The sequence below is a fragment of the Grampus griseus genome (assembly GCF_964374135.1).
Source record: "Grampus griseus genome assembly, chromosome: 3".
NCBI classification, from domain to species: Eukaryota; Metazoa; Chordata; class Mammalia; order Artiodactyla; family Delphinidae; genus Grampus; species Grampus griseus.
The window spans coordinates 157,260,607-157,274,974 of NC_139019.1; positions in this window are offsets into that span (position 1 = coordinate 157,260,607).

Below are 14,368 nucleotides of genomic sequence, written 5' to 3' on the forward strand. Positions count from 1 at the left end.
AACTGCATATAATAGTTTTGTTAGGTTTACTGAATTCTGCTCTTGAAGTGCTGTGTTATTCTGCCTCCTCACCAGCAGTTTATGAGGGGATATGTTTCACCACGGCCTCGCCAAAGAATGTGTTGTCTTGCATTTTAATGTTTGCTAGTCTACAGGTGAGAAATAGTATCTCAGTGGTGTTTTGTTTGTTTGTTTGTTTGTTTTTGCGGTACGCGGGCCTCTCACTGCTGTGGCCTCTCCCGTTGCGGAGCACAGGCTCCGGACGCGCAGGCCCAGCGGCCATGGCTCATGGGCCCAGCCGCTCCATGGCATGTGGGATCCTCCCGGACCGGGGCACGAACCCGTGTCCCCTGCATCAGCAGGCGGACTTCCAACCACTGCACCACCAGGGAAGCCCCTCAGTGGTATTTTAATTTGCATTTCTCTAATTATGGAGTTGGATGAATATTTTTTCAAATGTTTAAAGACCACTAAGATTTTATATAGATCTCACATATTTTGTCCGTTCATGTCCTTTTTCTACTTTCCTAGGAAATTTTGTTTCTTTGTTTTTAAATTGTTTTTTTCATTTTGATTTAATAGGTGCAGAAACAAATTTTATAATCATATCAGGAGTATATCTTTCACTTCTAAGTTTACAAAAGTACAGTACATATTTTATCTCATTCAATCTTCATAAGATGATTGTGATATACAATTAATAAAAAATCTACATTATTGGGGATTTGTGAGGATTAAATGAAATAATGCACAATTGGTCACTAATCTGCACAACTTAACAAGCTACTAAACATTAAATAAATGCCAATAATGGTCAATTTAATTATTATAATATTAATATTTCTAATAACATTTTAGCAAAAGGTAAACTTTGGGAAATTAGAATATTTGTGTTTCTAACATCCCATATTATGTGAGTCATTTGTTTCTATTTTTTGAAATACTGTGTTTTCCTAATCAGTTAAATGAAAACTATAGTTCTCTTTCTATAACTAATGTAGGAATAGATATATGGATAAAATCCTATAGTCAAGAACTCTGCATTAACAAATTTTAAAAAATTAGCCATTGTAGCCAGTGCTATTAAGTACATTCACAATGTTGTGCAACTGTCACCACTGTCTAATTCCAGAATACCTTCATCACCCCAGAAAGAAAGCCCATACTCATTAAGCAGTCATTGCTCATTCTCCTCCTTCCCTAGCCCCTGGCAACTACAAATCTGTCTTCTGTCTCTATGGAGTTGCCTATTCTGGCTATTTCATATAAATGGAATCATTTACTATGTGGTCTTTTGTATCTGATTTCTTTCACTTACCATAGTGTTTTCAAGATCCATCTATGTCGTAGCATGTACCTGTGTGTCATTCTTTCTTATGGCTGAATAATATTCCATTGTCTGGTTATAACATATTTTGTCTAGCCATTCCTCTGTTAACAGACATTTGAGTTTTTGCCACCTTTTGTAACTGAGCAGGACCCTAAGAGGCTTTCCTGAGACAGACCACCACCCCCCTGCCCCCGCCAAATCCTCTGCCTTCCTCTCGTTTGTAGAAAATCTCCCAGGCCTCCCCTGAGTCACCAAAGCCTCCCTTTAGTCACCAAAGCCTGGTTCAAGAATTAAAGATTGAAAGGATGTGAATATGTAGTGACAAAAATAGCAGTTGGGCCAGGAGAACTGGTGACAATTTAAACAGTAAATCAGCCATATGGGAGTCTCAGAATCTTTAGTTTCTCCCTGAAGTACATATATAACAGTATTTGATGCACATTCCTGACTTGTTTTTCATTACTAAAGCCCCTACCAAATGGAAGAAGTTAATTGCATGATGCCCATGAGCACATAGCTCCCAGACTGGCTGGAGCCTGATAATGTTAACTTCTGTGACACCACCCTGTTACCCCACCATCAGCCAATCAGAGAATTGTGAATAAGCTGATCACACACCCTGAGACTCCCCTCCCTCATCTTGCCTTTAAAACTGCTTCCCTGGGGGCTTCCCTGGTGGCACAGTGGTTGGGAGTCTGCCTGCCAGTGCAGGGGACACGTGTTTGAGCCCTGGTCCGGGAAGATCCCACATGCCATGGAGCAACTAGGCCTGTGCGCCACAACGGCTGAGCCTGTGCTCTAGAGCCTGTGAGCCACAACTACAGAAGCCTGCAACTACTGAAGCCCATGCTCCACAGCAAGAGAAGCCACCGCGGTGAGAAGCCTGAACTCTGTAATGAAGAGTGGCCCCCAATTGCCACAGCTGAGGAGGGCTCTCACACAGCAGTTAGGAGCCAATGCAGCCAAAAAAAAAAAAAAAAACTTCCCTGAAACCCATTGGGGAGTTCAGGTCTTTTGAGAATCAGCTGTGCGGACTACTTGTTTGGTGCCTTACAATTAATGCTGCACTTTCCTTCACCATAAGCCGTTGTCAGTAGATTGGCTTAACTATGTGTGGATGAGTGGACCCAAGTTTGGTTCAGTAACACTTATGACTATCATGGCAGTGTTATTATGCACATATCAGGCACAAGTTCAAACCCCTGTTTTTAATTCTTTACGGTATATACCCACACGGGGAATTTCTGGGTCATATGGCAATTCTATTTTTAACTTATTGAGGAACCACCAAACTGTTTTCCACAGTGACTGCACCATTTTACATTCCCACTTGAAACATGATGTTTCAACATTCTTGCCAACACTTTTTTTTAAAAAAATTATGGTCATTCTAAGTATTAGGTATGTAGTAGTATCTCCCTGTTGTTTTGATTTGCATTTACCTAATGATTAGTGTTGTTGAACATTTTTTCATGTGCTTGTTGGTTATTTATATATCTTCTTCAGAGAAATGTCTGTTCAAGTCCTTTGCTCATTTTTAAATTGTGTTGTCTTTTTGTTGTTCAGTTGTAAAAGTTCTTTATTTATTCTAGCTATTAGATCCTTAACCAGATATGTGATTTACAAATATTTTCTGCCATTCTGTGGGTTGTCTTTTCACTCTCTTGATACTGTCCATTGATGCACAAAAGTGTTTAATTTTGATGAAGTCCAATTCATCACCTTTTCCTTTTGTTGTTAGTGCCTTTTTGTCATATTTAAGAAACCATTGCCAAGGTCATGAAAATTTACCCCTATGTTTTCATCTAAGAGTTTAATAGTTTTAGGTCTTATATTTAGGTTTCTGATCTATTTTGAGTTAATTTTTGTATAAGGTGTGAGGCAGGGGTCCAACTTCATTCTTTTGTTTGGGATATACAGTGATCCCAGAACCATTTGTTGAAGAGACTATTCTTTCCTCATTAAATAGTCTTGTCAAAAACCAAGTGACTATAGTTTATGAGCATATTTCTGGACTCTCAATTCTAATCCATTGATCTATATGTCTATCCTTATGCCAGTACCATATTGTTTTGATGTGTAGTAAGTTTTGTAGTAAGTGACAATAAGTAATAGCTTTGTAGAAAGTTTTGAAATTAGATGGTGTGTGAGCCTCCAACTTTTATTTTTTTCCAAGACTTCTTTGGCTATTTGACTCTCTTACTACTTCAAATGGATTTTAGTATTGGATTTTCCATTTTTGAAAAAAAAGGCTGTTGGGATTTTGATAAGAATTTCATTGAATGTGTACATCACTTTGGGAAGTGTTGCTATCTTATATTGTTTTCCAGTTCATGAACATAGAATGTATTTCCATTTATTAGGCCTTCTTTAATTTCTTTCAGTGATATTTTGTAGTTTTCAGTGTGCAAGTCTTGTTCTGCCTTGCCTAATTTATTCCGAGGTTTTTTAAAAAACTAATTAATTAATTAATATTGAAAAATAGTTGAGTTACAATATTATATTAGTTTCATGTGTACAACATAGTGATTCAAAATTTTTATAGGTTATACTCTATTTAAAATTTTTATAAAATATTGGTTATATTCCCTGTGCTGGACAATATATATCCTTGTTGCTTATTTATTTTATACATAGTAGTTTGTACCTTTTAATCCTCTATCCTTTTCATGCCCCTCTCACCCTTCTTCTCCCCACTGGTAACCACTAGTTTGTTCTATATCTGTGGGTCTATATCTGTGGGTCTGTATCTGTGGGTCTGTTTGTGTTTTGTTATATTCACTAGTTTGTTTTATTCTTTAGATTCCACATACAAGTGATAACATATGGTATTTGTCTTTCTCTGTCTGATTTATTTCACTAAGCATAATACCCTCCAGGTCCATCCATGTTGCAAATGGCAGAATTTCATTCTTTTTTATGGCTGAGCAGTATTTTACTGTGTATCCATTCATCTGTTCATGGACACTTAGGTTGCTTTCATATCTTGGCAATTGTAAATAATGCTGCTATGAACATTGGGGTGCATGTATCTTCTCGAATTAATGTTTTTCTTTCCTTTGGATATACACCCAGTGGTAGAACTGCTAGATCATATGGTAGTTCTATTCTTAGTTTTTTGAGAAACCTCCATACTGTTTTCCATAGTGGCTGCACCAATTTACATTCCCACAGTGAACTAGGGTTCCCTTTTCTCCACAGCCTTGCCAACATTTGTTATTTGTAGACTTTTTGATGATAGCCATTCTGACAGGTTTGAGGTTATACCTCATTGATGTTTTGATTTGCATTTCTCTGATGATTAGCAATGTTGAGCATTTTTTATGTGCCTATTGCCCATTTGTATGCATTCTATGGAAAAATGTCTATTCAGGTCTTCTGCCCATTTTTTATTTGGGTTGTTTTCTTCTTTTGATATTGAGTTGTGTGAACTGTATATATTTTGGATATTAACCTCTTATAGATCATATCACTTGCAAATATTTTCTCCCATGTGGTAAGTTTTCTTTTTGTTTTGTTGATGGTTTCTTTTGCTGTGCAAATATTTTAAGTTTAATTAGGTCTCATTTGTTTATTTTTGCTTTTGTTTCTTTGCCTTAGGAGACAGATCTAAGAAAATATTTGTACAGTTTATGTCAAAGAGTGTTCTGCCTATGTGTTCTTCTAGAGTTGTATAGTTTCTGGTCTTACACTTAGGCCTTTAATCCATTTTGAGTTTATTTTTTGTATATGGTATAAGAAAATGTTCTAATTTCATTCTTTATCATGTAGCTGTCCAGTTTTCCCAGCACCACTTATTGAAGAGACTGTCTTTTCTCCATTGTATATTCTTGCCTCCTTTGTCATAGATTAACTGACCATAAGTGTGTGCATTTATTTTGGGGCTCTCTATTCTGTTCCATTGATCTATGTATCTGTTTTTGTGCCAGTATCCTACTGTTTGATTACTGTAGCTTTGTAATATAGTCTGAAGTCAGGGAGCATTATACCTCCAGCTCAGTTTTCTCTCTCAAGATTGCCTTGGCTATTCATAGGTTTTTAAATCTTTTTAATGCTATTGTAAATGGAATTGTTCTCTTAATTTCTTTTCTTTTCTTTTGGATTGTTTTTTGCTAGTGTGTAGAAATACAATTGATTTTTGTATGTTGGTCTTGTATCCTGCAATTTTGCTGAATTCATTTATCAACTCTAATATTTTCTTCTTTTAGTTTACAGTTCCTTTGAAATTTTGACATTCTCTGCCTTTAAATTATGCTGATGGCATGGTTTTGTGTAGATATAATTTTTCCTTTTTTTGTATTGATTAGGGAAGATATACTGGGAGACACCTAGGTAGGTGGCCTCACTGTCTTTAGTTATACAGAAGTCTATATTATTTTTAAAAATCAACATTATTAAGTTATACTTTGCATACAGTGAAATGAGATACACAGTTCAGTGAATTTTGACACGTGTTTATAATTGTGTGATGACCACCACAATCAAGAAGTGAAATATATCCAACACCCCAGAGGGGATCTTGATGTTCTTTCAGTCAATCATCAACCCACACAACCCTGATTTGCTTTTTGACACTATGGATTAGATTGGAGGTCTCAACCTCACACTATTGATATGTGACGCTAGATGAGTCTCTGTGGTGGGGGGCTGTCCTGTTGTCTAGTGTCTTTTAGTATGTTTAGCTGTATCCCTGACCTCTTCCTACTAGAAGCCAGTAGCACCCCCAGTTGTAATAACCCATAATATCTCTAGGCAGTGTCACATATCTCCTGGGAGGCCAGTTGTCCCAATTGAAAACAACTGGATTAGATAAATTGGCTTGTTTTGGGGCTTTATATAAATGACATCATACATTGTGTACTGTTTTGTGTCTGGCTTCTTTTCCTCAGTATAATGTTTTTGAGTTTCATCCATGTTGCTACATGTAGCAGAGGTTCATTCATTTCATTATACAGGGGCACACAATCATTTGTTTATGGTATATTATTTTTGACTTTTGATCAGTAGTCAACACACTTGGATTTTGGGGTGTTCTGCTCCAGATTTCCCTGGAACAACATTATTGAACATGATAATTTTATGATCAAATGTCTGCTTATGTGAACATTTTGTTTCCCTCCAGGCAACCCTACATTTCCATACTTACTGAGCCATCCATCTTGTAAACTTGTTGCTGCCTTTCGCACACGCTCAGGGGTATTGTCCAGGACACACAGTAATTTATCTCATCACATACAATCAGCGAAAGTCAGTCGGACATATGGCTGGAGTCTGAACTCTTTGCTTTGCTCTCCTTCTTGGTAGGGAGGCCAGGGACCAGACCCTAACTCTGCCTCCCTTCCCATTTGTGAGGGGCTCCCATCCCTTGCTATGGTGGATGGAAAGATAGGGAAAGGAGTGGGGTCTGTCCTTCCCACTTCTCCTCCAGCAAAATATGTATCCTTTCTGCTACCCACACTTCAGAACATTCAAGAGATTTGGGGCTGATCAAGGAAAAAGGTGACCGTGGGGAAGCAGTAACACATAAAAGGCTTTATTGACAGTGGATGAATAGGGCCACATGCAAGGGGAAATCTCTCCCAGTATGAGGTTGTCCAAAGGCTTATGGCATGGGGGCCCCTATCCAGAAGGGAAGGAAGACAAAGGAACTCCTGGGGGGAAGGGGATCAGAGGAGGGACTTATGTGTTTAGGTGATGTCACTTAGCAACACGATAGAGAGTCTCTAGGTCAGAGAACTCTGAAGTGCCTTAGTAGCTTGGGGCCTTATAACTACAAGACCTTTTCTAAATGATGTTGGATGAGGTTTCAAGGAGGTATACAAAGACAATCTCTGAATATCTAAAACTTTGCTTGTTTGGGCTATTTTAAAAATAATTAAAAATTTGAATTTCGTGATCACAGGCTTCTAAGCTAAGGGTAGCAGCCTGCTGTGAAGAAATAAACAACCTAGGAGCTGATACACAGAGGCCATCTTTGGCACATTTATATAACACACACCAAACACTCAAGTGCTCCTCGCTGGGTGCCTTTGCCCTCCACTCTCTTCAGGGATTTGTTCAGTGAGACACAAAAAGATGCAGTCATCACCTTCTGCGGAGATGCCTTGGACTTTTGCTTCCTTTGCATCCTTTGGACTCTTGGTGAAAGCTGAGGCAGACAGAGGCCAAGAAAGAAGGAGATGGGACCCAATGATGGAGAGGAAGTTCCCAGATTCTTGGTTTTAGAGACCAGTAAAAAGAACTTTGAGGAAGAGCTGCAGGGAAAAATAAACAAAGAGTGAGAATGTGGTGCCAGATCTCCAAGACTACTCACCTAGATTCTCCATGTGGCTCTCTACCTGAGAGCTTAGCAGGCCCATTCCACACATAGTCAGGGCCAGCTGGAGGTGCTGGGGACTTCATACTGAGACCAGCCTCCATTACTGTGGGATGAGAGCTGGTAGAGAAGTGCCCCTCGGTAGGCCTAAGTCTCAAGTGGGCTCTGTAGAGTAGTAGCTGGCTCAGTAACCCACACTTTACCAGTGACTTTCCCTTCCCTGTGTCACTCCTGACTTCTCCCACTGGTGTTTCCCAATGAATGCATATCAGGGTCTGCTTGTGCCGTCTGTTAGAAACTCTACCATGTACTAGCTTCATAGCCTTGTAACTTCTCTAGCCTCATTTATAGAATGTGAGTCACAGTAGAACCCACCTAATAGTGTTAATATGAGGATTAAAGAAGTTAATACATGGAAGTGTTTGGAACAGTGTTCGGCATATAACAGATGCTCAATAAATGTTAACTATGAGAATCATTGTTAATTTGCCAACTTTTTGTTTCACCAAGTTAGGGCATTAAAAAACAATGCCCTTTCCATTTGCGATCACCACCTATCCTCTCACATGCTTTTCCTCTTGCAATGCATTCTGCATAGACCACCCAGATCCTTCTAAAGCCTCTGGTCATCAGGAACACTCCCTTGCTCGAAACCTCCCAGCGATTCAAAATAAAATCCACAGCTCCTTCCTTGGCCCATGTGGCCCTGCACTGCTGCCCACGAGTCTCTCTTAGACCACACCTTGCCTCACCCCACTCTGCCCCAGTCTTCCTGACATCTCCAGAACACACCACACTTGCTTCCTCCTCAGACCCTCTGTACTCAGAGTGCTTCTGCCAGAACATTCCTCCCCACGTGTCTGCAGGGCTCACCTCTCCATTTCTGTAGGTTGGCTCTAATGTCCCTTTCAGAGAGGCAGGGACAGAAAGGGGATGGTCTAGGGGACCCCCTCCCCCCACTTCCCTCACTCAGTTTCCTTCCCCTACACTGGTCAGCCTCCAGTGTATCAGGCGTGCATTTGCTTCTGTGTTCATAGCCTGAGCTCCACTATCCCTGGGGTATGTCTGGCCCACAACAGGTGGGAGGAATGAATGTTGAATGAATGGACACCTAGAGAAAAGACAGCACATTTTACTTCCCAAACCTGCAGAATAAAGCATGGACTTGAAACAAAGTTTGTTATTTATCCCAGGAGTGGTGCCAGTGGGTACTGGAGAACCCGGCTATTGTCACTGCCCATGGGAGAGTCTGGTGGAAGCCAAGCTCTTCTCTTCAGAAGAAGGCATCTATGTATTTTCAAAGCAAAAATTGCATCAGAGAAGGTAAAACAGGCAACCAATACTTTATTCATAGCTATCACCATAGGGGAGAGAGGCCAGAACTCAATCTGAACTCAACTCCATTGAGGCAGAGGGGGAAGAGTTTTTAAGTGCTGGGGTGACTTAGTGGGAAAGTACTGGAGTACATTAGAGAGAAGCCAGAGCCATTTGTGTTTGCTAATTGGCTTTATCCTGAGGTAAAATAAACTTCTGCCTTTGTGTCAGGAGGTAGTTTTGCAATTCCGAGCAAGGCACCCACTCACCAGAGAGACTGGGAAATAGGCGTGCTGTCTCCATCGATGATGACATTTCAAAGGGATGGCTCCAAAACCTTGAGAAAAACTTTTCTGGGTTGTAAAATTGTCAATAGGCTTTTAAAAAGATGTACATCTCTTGTAAAGAGAAATGATTTACAATGGCAAGTTTTCTAAAGTAAATGCTCTGAGAAAAGGGAGGTCAGGGGCCTAGGGTCTGGAGGAAACCTGCTAAAGTTTAGTCAACCTGAGGGGAATGGCAAGGCCACCCTGTTCAGTGCCTGTTGTTCTCATACACACACTTACACGTATAATTTCAGGGAGTTTGAAAGCTCCTGAGCTCATCCCCAGACCTAGATGTAAAGACAGGTGATTTTGGAGGTGAAAGGGCAAGAGCAGCTGGGCCTAGATGGCTGAGAGACAGGAATAAAGAAGAGGAAAGACTAGAAAGAAAAGCAGCAGCTCAGGCAGTGGGGAGGCAGAGTTTGAAACACACCAAGTGGGGGAGCTCCGCAGTGGAGACCACCTGTTGTGGGAGGGCTTGTGTGGGGGCATGTGTGGGCATGCATGGATCTGTGTCCCTTGAGTCCTGGGAGGGGACAGGGAGAGCTGCAGGCCTCCAGCAGGTTGTATGTGCCCTGTGGATTCTTGAAGAACTGGTTTTCTTTCTTTCTTCTTCCTCTTTTTTTTTTTGAAAATCATTTCATTGAAGTATGATTGACATGTAAAAAGCTATGTGTATTTAACATATACAACTCTGTGAGTTTAGGGTTCGTCACCAACATCAAAGTCATAAACATACACATCACCTCCCAAAGTTTCTTCCTGCTCCCTTCAAAATTATTATTTTTTATGTGTGGTAACAACACAACATAAGATCTATGCTCTTTGCAAATGTTAACTGTATAATGTAGTATTGTTATCCATAGGCACTATAGTTTTCTGACCAGAGTGATGAAGCGGGCAGGAGAGGGGAGGATGCTAGGCAGAGGCCTGCTGCAGCTCACAGAGGCCTGGTTTGGTCACCCTTTTGCTTCTCTCCCTTCTCTTCTCCTCCCCCTTGATTCCAGCCTGGCCAGTGTGCACTTCTAGACAGGGAAGAGGGCCCCTGCTCCTCTGTCCTTCCCACCGGTGCATTTCCCTCAGTCCCACCAGCCAACCTGGATCTTCTCCCACGCCTGAACTCATTCTGGCCACTTCCCTATGCTGCCACTGGAGTGGTCTGCTCAGGGCTGCCTCAGATGCTCTGAAATAGGCACCAGATCCAGGTTCCTGCAATGACTCCTGCGCCTCTCCTTGCCTCAGGGCTCCTTTGGTGTGTGAGCCCTGCCCAACCTCCACCGACCTCCTTCGCAAATGTTCTTCCTTGGTTTGCTATGCATATGGCTAAACCCTTGTTACCTTTGGGCAGATACACCACACAATCTGCACCCAGCTAGCCCTCCAAGCCTTCTCATCTTCCAATCTCCACTGACCTTCAGTTTTCCCCTATAATAGTCATCACAACAGCCATGCATGATGAGGGTATCGTGTGCCCAGGAGCTCTGCCCTGGGTATGTACAGACAGTCCTGGTCTCACCCCCAGTAACCCATCCTGGAGTGTACCTCAACATTTGTCACCATCGAGAATGCTTTCTTGGAAATAGCCTTTACTTTCAAAAACATGAATTATTTACAAATATTTTAAAAATAAATTGCTTTATTAAGCTTATGTAAGTTCTGCAAAATTCTTTTAAACTTTAAAAATGAAATAGACAACTAAAAGAAGAAAATAACTACCATAAGCTCAGATAATCACTCCTGAAATTTCAGTATGTTTTTTTAGTCTCTTCTACTTATTTTTGAATCAGTTGACTTCAATTGTTTAAATAAAGTTTTGTATCCTGATCTCTAATCTTAATAATGTCCCATGAGCTTTGCTGCATACATATTAGTACCTCCTCATGATGGTATTAATTCCATCACATAGGTGTCCTGTAGTTTACTCATTATCTTCTGATTGGGAATATTGGTTGCTCTTAATTACTGGTCATGACAGGGATGCTTTCCAGAGTGGGTTCCAGACAGTGGACTGCTGGAGAGAGACATCTTCCCCTTCCTGAAGTAGGTCTTAACCATCTGGCAGGGTAGTTTGGCACTAGGTACTTGCACCTGGCTAGGAGGCAGGCACATGGCTCCATTTTCCAAGACCTCTCATTCTGCTGGGATCTTTACTTGACAAGGGCCATGTATTCAGTATCTGAGCTCCTGGGGTGCTTTAGGGACCCTGGCATGGGGATCTCTGCCTGAGCTCAGGTGCTCTCAGCTCCTGCTTTGCATGACCTTCCCTAGATGTTCTGCCACCTTTGCTGTTAAAGGCACTTTGCATCCTTCAACCATGCCCATAGTTTTCCTTCTGTGACCCCTCAGAGTCTTGGGTGACAACCATGCAGTTCTGGGATAAACAGTGGTGCACAAGCTTTCTCTGCATAGAATAGATTCCCTGAAGTGGGAATATTTAATTAGAATGTAGAAACCTTTTAAGATTCTTGATTTATAGGCTGTCTGTTCAATTTCTGCTCTCAGCAGGGTCTGGAAGCTCCTGAACCAGTAGTAAGGCTTCTAGTAGAGTAACAATTTAACAGCAACACTAGCAAGCTTCACTCATTTGGCGGAAGGAAGTAGCACATGGTTTAAATCTCCAGGCCTTTACTGGGTTGGATGTAAATGTTTCCCCCCTGTACCCTCACCCCCACCCTTGGGTTTCTTGTTCTGCTCATATCTTGGCCCTCCATCCATTGGTGTCTTAGTGTTTTCCTCTCAATTTGGTCCCTCCACATACTCACATTCTCTGCTATTTGTCTATTTTTCTGTGTACTATTTCCACTCACAGACTCTTGAATTCCAATAAGCTGATTTCTAATTCAAATTTTCTAAACTTCCAGGTCTTTTAATATCCCAGGTCTTCCAATTTCCTTAAGTTTTGGTTATATGTAAAAATATATATATTCAAGAAATCCAAATAGATTTTATTCATAAAACATGTCATAGCTTATTTGTATGTCTTCACATAGAACGGCAGATGAAGCTGAAACACAAGGTCTATTTTTTAAAACAAAGACTTTGGTCTGTGGTTGAACTGACTGGGATTGAGCTGTTTCCTCCCTTTTACAACATGCAAAGCTTATAGTCAAGGATCTGCCACTCACAGATGACTACGACCGTCTTATTCATGCTTAGTGTCCATGCCAGGCGTTTCCAGTAGGGGACATTCTGTTCTCTCATTCTTGGCTGTATTTCAGCTCTCCCTTTAGCTTTGATTCTAAGCATTAACACTGTCTTTTAAAATGAGTTACATGTCCATGCCACTCTCTCACTTTGTCACAGCTTACCCTTCCCCCTCCCCATATCCTCAAGTCCATTCTCTAGTAGGTCTGTGACATATATGCACTACCAAACGTAAAATAGATAGCTAGGGGGAAGCAGCCCCGTAGCACAGGGAGATCAGCTCGGGGCTTTGTGACCACCTAGAGGGGTGGGATAGGGAGTGTGGGAGGGAGGGAGACGCAAGAGGGAACAAATATGGAAACATAGGTATAGGTATAACTGATTCACTTTGTTATAAAGCAGAAACTAACACACCATTGTAAAGCAATTATACTCCAACAAAGATGTTAAAAAAATAAAATAAAATGAATTATATTATTTCTTTAAATTTTTTTGTGGTAAAATATACATAACATAGAACTTACCATTTTAACCATTTTAAAGTGAACAATTCAGTGACATAAAGTATGTTCACAGCGCTGTGCAACTATCACCACTGTTCATCTCTGGAGCTTTTTCATCATCTCAAACTGAAATGTTACGCACACTAAAAATTTCTATTGTTTCTCATGCCTGATTTCGCCCAGTTATATACATTTCTGATCCCCTGGATATTTGTTTACTTATAAAATATATCATCAAAATAAAGAGTTGCTTGAGATTGCTTCAGTTGTTCAGGTTTGCTTGTTTTCTTTTTTTCAGCTTTCCTTCCACTACCCTAAATGTAGCTAGCCTTCTTTTTGAAATGCATATAATATTGTCACCAATTCAGTTTTGAAAATTGATTGCCCAAAAAGGAAAGCCTTTAAAATTCCCTCCAAAAAGGCTGTGGGTACTGCTGCTGTTGCTGGTCTTGAAAGTATTTCCTTATAATCTATTGTGAAAGTTCTGCAGGACATCTGGCAGATGAAGCAAGACTAAGTTGCCACTCGGTCAGTAGACTGATCTTATCTTTTGTTTTAAACTTCCCCAAATAAGACACAAAATTGTGTTCTTGTCACCCATCACAAAACTCAGTGTACAATGTGACCTAAACACATTATTCCTGTGTTTTCTGCACTTCACTGTGTAGTGTCTGTAGACATTCACAGAACACTGGCACTTCTGAGTGCAAAGAACAATATCAGTAAAGTTATTCAGAGCATTGTTTCATTTCATTATTGATGTGTGATTTTAAGGCATTGCTTTTCTGACGTAAGGCTTTAAAAACATGATTATGTTTAACTATTAAAATAAACAAAGAGAAAATTAGTTAACAAAATACTTTTACATTCTCCAAAAAAGATATACAAATGGCCAATCAGCCTGTGAAAAGATGTGCAACATCATTAGCCATTAGGGTAATACAAATCAAAACCACAATGAGATACCACTTCACACCCACTTGGATGGCTATAATAAAAAAGACAAAGAATAACAAGTGTTGGTGAGGTTGTAGAGAAATTATAACCCTCATACACTGCTGGTGGGAATTGAAAATGATACAACTACTTTGGAAAACAGTCTACAGTTTCATAAACAGTTAAACATAGAGTCACCACATGACCCAGCAACTCCTTTTCTACGTATATACTCAAGATATTTGAAAACATATATTTACACAAAAACTTGTACATGAATGTTCATAACAACCTAACAATATAACATTCATAACATTCGTAATTGTCAAAAAGTGGAAACAACCCAACTGTCCATCAATTGATGGATAAATAAAATCTGGTCTATTCATAGAGTGGTATAATATTCAGTTATAAAAAGAAATGAAGTCCTGATAAGTGCTAAAACATAAATGAATCTTGAAAACTTTATGCTAAGTGAAAGAAACTAGACACAAAGACCACA